The following is a 6,485-nucleotide window of genomic DNA, read 5'->3' on the forward strand; positions in this document are numbered from 1 at the left end:
GATTATTTACACCCAACTACGTGATCAGTGTCTCCTCTCAGCTAAATCCAACCAGACAATTTTCAATAATCTGCATGATCTAAAGAAAGAAATCGCGGATACTAAAGCAATACTACAATGCATTGCTGACATGATAAAGTTGGGGATTTTAAAAGCAGCACCCCCCTCAAACCCTCAGAATACTGAACAGAGAGGTCTTCAGGCAAAAAAGGAGCTGGGTACAAAAGATCAAACACACAAAGATAACTCCCTAGCCTTTAAAGGTCAGAGTTACCCACAGTTATCAGAAAAAGCAACTCAGGACCGAATGCCCATCTCTGGGAAGACCCCAAAGGCCTGGGCTGATCCATATGAGCGAAATGAGGACACAGAGGACACAGAGGGACCTGACCTAACATCCTCTAATCTAGAGCTAATAACCATAGACGAATGGTGGGGAAACACCCCAGAAGAACCCTATCCCCAGCATCCACTTGCTGTGACAACATGCAAGGAAAATATACAGATTAAAAAACCCCAATGGTCAGCAACCTCAGACAGTGAAGGGTCCACCCCTGCTGAAAGCCCATCACTCAAACCTGTGAACCACATCACCATCTACAACTGGCCACTAAGAAAACCAAATGGCACCTGGGCCTCCAACTCAGAAGTATTGCGGACAATAACAGAAATTCTGGGCAAGGATTGGGATGCTCAAATGAACACAAAATGTTACTGCATCTATCCCAGCAAGCCCGGGCAACTAAGAGGCAGGGTGCACTTGATCTTCGCCAATAGTGAACAGGCCCATCATTTTTGGAGCCTGTTGTACAAGTTTGAAAAAATAGCAGTATCATTCAAATGGGGAATACATACAACTTACTCAAATATCAACCTAAGACCGATCACAAAATTGGACACCTACAAACTAACAAATACATCCAGAGAAATTCAGGTTCCAGAACAAAGAGATGGCCCCACAGCCGCTTCCATAAGGAAGATAACAGCCGAAAACCCTAGCTATGACCTGTACAGAGATAGGGCTGAAGCTTCCACCATTTACAACAGATCACCTTCCAAAACCAAATCAGATGTCAGAGGAAAGGAAATGCAGATCAATGTTGCAACCTTCCCAAACAATATCCCAATTAACAAGCCTCGTGATCTTACAAGCAAAATCAAAAACCAGAGTAATCAGGTGAAAATGTCCTCAAGGCCAAGGCATCTTTCAAAAGGTATTACATCCTCCAGAAAAAATAGAATATACCATCCATACAAAGAGAAGTTACATCCAGCCTGCTCGATGGGAACTATTTCCGACTCCACCTCCGAGTGGCATATGGGCAATAGATATGCCCCTTTAGTAGCTTATCCCCAGAACTGACTATTGGAAGGCAAAAAATATAAACATCTTAAGAAGCCTTTGTCCAGGAATATTGCATGGGGGGAAAACAAACAAAAAGTCCAACTCCACAAAGATACCACAGTTCCAAACACAACAATGACTACCTACCTGGGTAGAGCTGAAAGATATCCCTTTAGCAGAGAGACACAAAGAAATCAAAACAACAAAGACTGGGCCCGTAAAGATTATCCTTTTCCCACACCAGTTGCTCCCCTCACCTACAGAGGATGTCAGTCATCAGTTGTATCCCTGCCTGCTCTGGAGAAGCTAACGTTATACAAGGAAGGGAACCCCATTAAAATGCTCTCTGCCACAAGAGGGGAAATGACCCCAAAGGCAGAACAACTGAACATTCAGGAGCGAAATGAGGCACCAGACACTCAAGAATCGCGGTGTGCTCCAGAAAGCAACCAAACATCTGCATCTAAAATTGAACTTTTATCATGGAATGTGGCAGGTTGGACCAGATGTATCTCCCAAACCCACAATACTCCTTTCTTTCGTAGCAAATATGACATCATTCTTTTGCAAGAAACTTGGTCTGACAAAGATATAATTCTAGATGGTTTCAACTCTTTCATGGTAAAGGCAATCCCAGGGCGCGGACCGGGGAGACTGAAGGGGGGACTGAGCATCCTGGTATCAACGGCTCTGAAAGTGAAATCTACGATGAAACCCCCCCTGAGACAGCTGGCCATGGCAGTAGTACTTACAGGAAGTATGAAAACCCTATTGATTATTAACATATACTTACCTCCCACATCCAGGAAAGCTGAAACAGAAGGAAACTGGACAGACCTAGAAAACTATGTAAGAGAGCTTATCATGGAACATCCGGATGCTTTGGTCCTGACTGGTGGGGATCTAAACGCCCGTATGGGACCAGATGATGACTATCTGGGAACCAAATTTAAGATGATAGCCAACATAAGAAATGATAATGTGGGGACCCTGAATCAGGAGAGGGCATCTAAGGACCAACATGCAAATTATGCCGGGGCCTGTCTGTACAAATTTGCCTACAGACTGGGCCTCTCAGTTTTAAATGGCACAATCACAGGTGATATTCCAGGAAAATATACATTTATGCCAGCAACTAAAGCTAGTACAATTGACTACATCCTGGTGTGCAGGGGGCTCCTTTCCATGGTCAAAACTCTCCAAGTTCTTCCTTACATGGAGGGGGATCATTTCCCCCTACATCTAAGTTTCCACCTAAACATCAGAAATTTAGACACAGAACCAAGATATCATACTGAAATTACAGCACTAGAAAGAGTGGGTTGCCGAGTAAGATGGTCACCTAAACTGGCACAAAATTTAAAACAACTTTTAATTTCGAAAAACCTGATTGATGCCCTTAATCCAGTAGGAAGCCAGACAGTCCACTGGAATCCCATAGATAAATATGAAATTCTCCTACAACAATTACAGCCACATCTTGTCCATTCATATAGCAGAAACCTTCAGAATTCATATAACCGATCCAAACCTTGGTTCAACCAAAGCTGTAAGGCAGCAAAACAATTAGTTAATCAGACATACCAGGAATACCTGAGAGCAGAAGACCATGTCAAAAAAGAGGCCCTCCTAAAACTACTGGTACATAAGAAAGAATACAAACAGCAGATACATCACAGTAAAAGAGAACACACGAGAGAACTATGGAGGAAGGTGACTGAAGCAGCAAAAGCCAAAAATCCATCCCTTTTCTGGAAACTAATCTCAGGCAGACTATCAGAGCCCAAACACCCATTATCCTCTTGTATTCCACCAGATAAATGGGTATCCCACTTTACAAGTATGTATGAGGATGTCATTGTACCCCCTTCTCCAGTAATGCTTGGAAGCACTCCCAAATGGCCCCCGGTGACCCCAGGTGAAATAATAGCTCATATAGATCAGTTAAAAAATGGAAAAGCCCCAGGCCTTGATGGCATCCCACCAGAACTCCTAAAAGAAAACAAGACATGGTGGGGCTCCTTTCTAGCACCTCTCTTCACCCATATTAATGACACAGGCCAAATCCCAATATCATGGAAAACGGCCACAGTGGTCCCATTTTATAAGAAAGGGAAAAGGGAAGATCCAGCCAACTACAGGCCAATAGGTTTGCTGAATATTATAAGCAAACTATATGCAAGGCACCTCCTAGACAAACTCCAGGAGTGGCTCGAAGTAGAAAATATCATTGGGGCAGAACAAGCAGGCTTTCAGCCAGGGAGATCCACAATAGAACAATGCCTAATTATACAGCATCTTATAGAGAAATACTCAGCCAAAGGAGTAACATCACTCTATGCCGCCTTTGTGGACTTTAAATCAGCATTCGATTCTATATCGAGAACACACCTCTGGGACAATCTATCAAATTCATCTATAGACAAAAGACTTCTATATCTAATCAGGGCCCTACATGAAGAAACATACCTGAGAGTCAGGTGCAGCAGACAGGGACACCTCACGGAATCTGTGCAAACGCACAGAGGTGTTAGGCAAGGCTGCCTACTGGCACCAGCATTATTCATATTTTACATAAACGACTTATCAAGCTGGCTTAACACCACCGATCTCCATTCACCTAAACTTACAGATAGAACAGTGCCAGCCTTACTCTATGCTGATGATACAGTAATTCTATCCAGAACCCCCATAGGGCTGAGGAGGGCACTTAAGAAGCTTGCCTCATACTGTGAATATAAATCATTAACGATTAACTATCAGAAGACCAAGATAGTCGCCTTTGGACAGAGACCCAAGAGTAGGTCATGGCAAATAAATGGACACAGTATCGAGCAGGTGAACAGCTTCAAATATCTGGGGGTAGTATTACAGGCCTCAGGATCTAGGCTTCAGCATAGTAAATTTGTGGCTGATCAGGGAGAAAGATCGGCAAATAGTATAGTAAAATTCCATCTCTCCCAGGGAGGGTCCTTCATACCAGCAGCCCTCAAATTGTATAGAGCAAAGGCATTAGCCCAGCTGCTGTACGGCTCATTCATGGGGCCACCCAGTTCTCACTTCGCACCACAAGAAATAGTCCAATCCAAATTCTTAAGAACTATACTCCAGGTCCCAAGATGCGTGTCAAATGCAAGGATAAGGCTAGAAACAGGATGCCTTAAAGTAGAAGCCTGGATTAGAATTCAGTCTATATATATGTGGCTAAAGGGACAGTTAAATCCAAAAGGCCTATTTTCCTTGTTATTTAAAGATAACTATCAATCTAAGTGGGCTAAATCAGTCCAGGGCTACTTGGGGAAAATTGGCCTCTCACCCCAGGCACTTATATCCTCTGGAATAGAGCAGGCAAAACAAATAGTTAAACAAAGAATAGAGGACAATGAATACCAAACAGACCTTTCTAGCATCCAAAATATGGCAGCAAGGACTTACATCAAAAATTGTATGGTACCGGCCAAATACTTAACATCTTTGGAAATTAAAGGAACTAGAAGAGCCTTTACTCTGGCAAGGTGTTTGGCCCTCCCCTCTGCTGTACTAGAAGGGAAGTATAAAAATACCCCTTTTGCTGAAAGGTTATGCTCCTGCCACCTGAGGGAGATCGAGACCATACAGCACATGTTCTTCACCTGCCCATTGTATGAAGCAGTGCGAAAAGAGACTATAACCCCCTTAATAGATAGATTGCCAGGACGTTCGGAGGGAAATAGGCTAGAGTTCCTTCTCTCAGATGTTGATGTCCAGATCACCTGTCGGGTTGCGAGGTTCTGTGTAGCAATTCTTCGACTGCGGAAGTTAAATACCAATTAGATTGCCGTTCCCAGTTGTATGTATGCCAACATGTTCTAATGGAATACTGAAAGTTAGAAATTTTAAGGTTTTATAAGGTTTTATACTTATGTGACTGGTCTAAGGACTGTAAATAAACTATTGATTGATCCCTTGAAATGGTTCATCAGTTTATTCCCTTCAAACAATGCAAAAAATATGAGCAACCATTACTTCTTACAGATGTGACCAGTCATTACATTGTTTTGAAAAAAAGAACACTATTATGTTTTTCTTGCCTGACAAGACAATGCTGATATTTGTAATGCATTACAGAATTGTAGAAACAGAATAATTGAGTTGGAAGGGGCCTATAAGGCCATTGAATCCAAACCCCACCTCAGCTGAGGAATCCAAGTCAAAATGGATCTGACAGATGTTTGTCGAATTTTCTCTCGAATACCTCCAGCTTTGGAGCATTCACCACCTCCTTTGGTAATTGGTTTCACTATTGTACTATTTCAACAGTTAAGATGCTTTTTCCTATTACTTTACCAAAATCTGGCTTCCTGTAGCTTGAGCCCATTATTGTGTGTCCTGCACCCTGGAATGATCGAGAACAGATCCTGCCCCTTCTCTGTATGACAGCTTTTCAAGTATTTGAAAAGTGCAATAATATCTCTCCTCAGTCTTCTTTTCCCAAGGCTAAACATGCCCAGTTTCAAATCCTGATTTCTCTGCCCCCCCCACTGTTATTTGAAATTTCACTAGTCTTATAATTAGCATTTCTCAAAAACTAAGCACCTGGATTCTTTGCTGCCATGTGAAACAAAATCCTCACAAAACATGTCTCTCAAAATGGCTTTCAGTGTGCTGATTATACTGTTAGGAAAGAACAGCAGCTTAATTTGTTTCCTTAGGCTCAAAAAGTGGAACTGGCCAAAAAGGACATGAAGATGATGGTAGCAAATAAAAATTGACCTTCATACATGTTGCTAGTATTTATTTTAAAATTAGCTCCTGTCTTATACATCAGACACATTCAGTTCAGAAGTTTGTGGATTGTTCTTTAAATGGAAAAAAAATATCAGGAGACAGTCTTCTCCCTCTTTATACTTTTAAATTCCTGTTTCCCAAGGGTTTAACTTAGATTTTCAAACGACAGCATCTCAGAGGTAGCACATAATTTCCCCAAAGATCGGGCTAATTTATAGCTTTCAACACACCAATGACCTTTGCAATTTAGTTGTTGCTTCATTAATTCCTGTACACCTGCTCCATCTATCTTGGAAAAAAAATACAGATCAAAGGAGCGATTCATTTACACTGCCTTTAGTTCTTAAGCCATTTTACAGAAAGCTGCTTTACA

Source organism: Pogona vitticeps, chromosome 3 (assembly GCF_051106095.1).
Source record: "Pogona vitticeps strain Pit_001003342236 chromosome 3, PviZW2.1, whole genome shotgun sequence".
NCBI classification, from domain to species: Eukaryota; Metazoa; Chordata; class Lepidosauria; order Squamata; family Agamidae; genus Pogona; species Pogona vitticeps.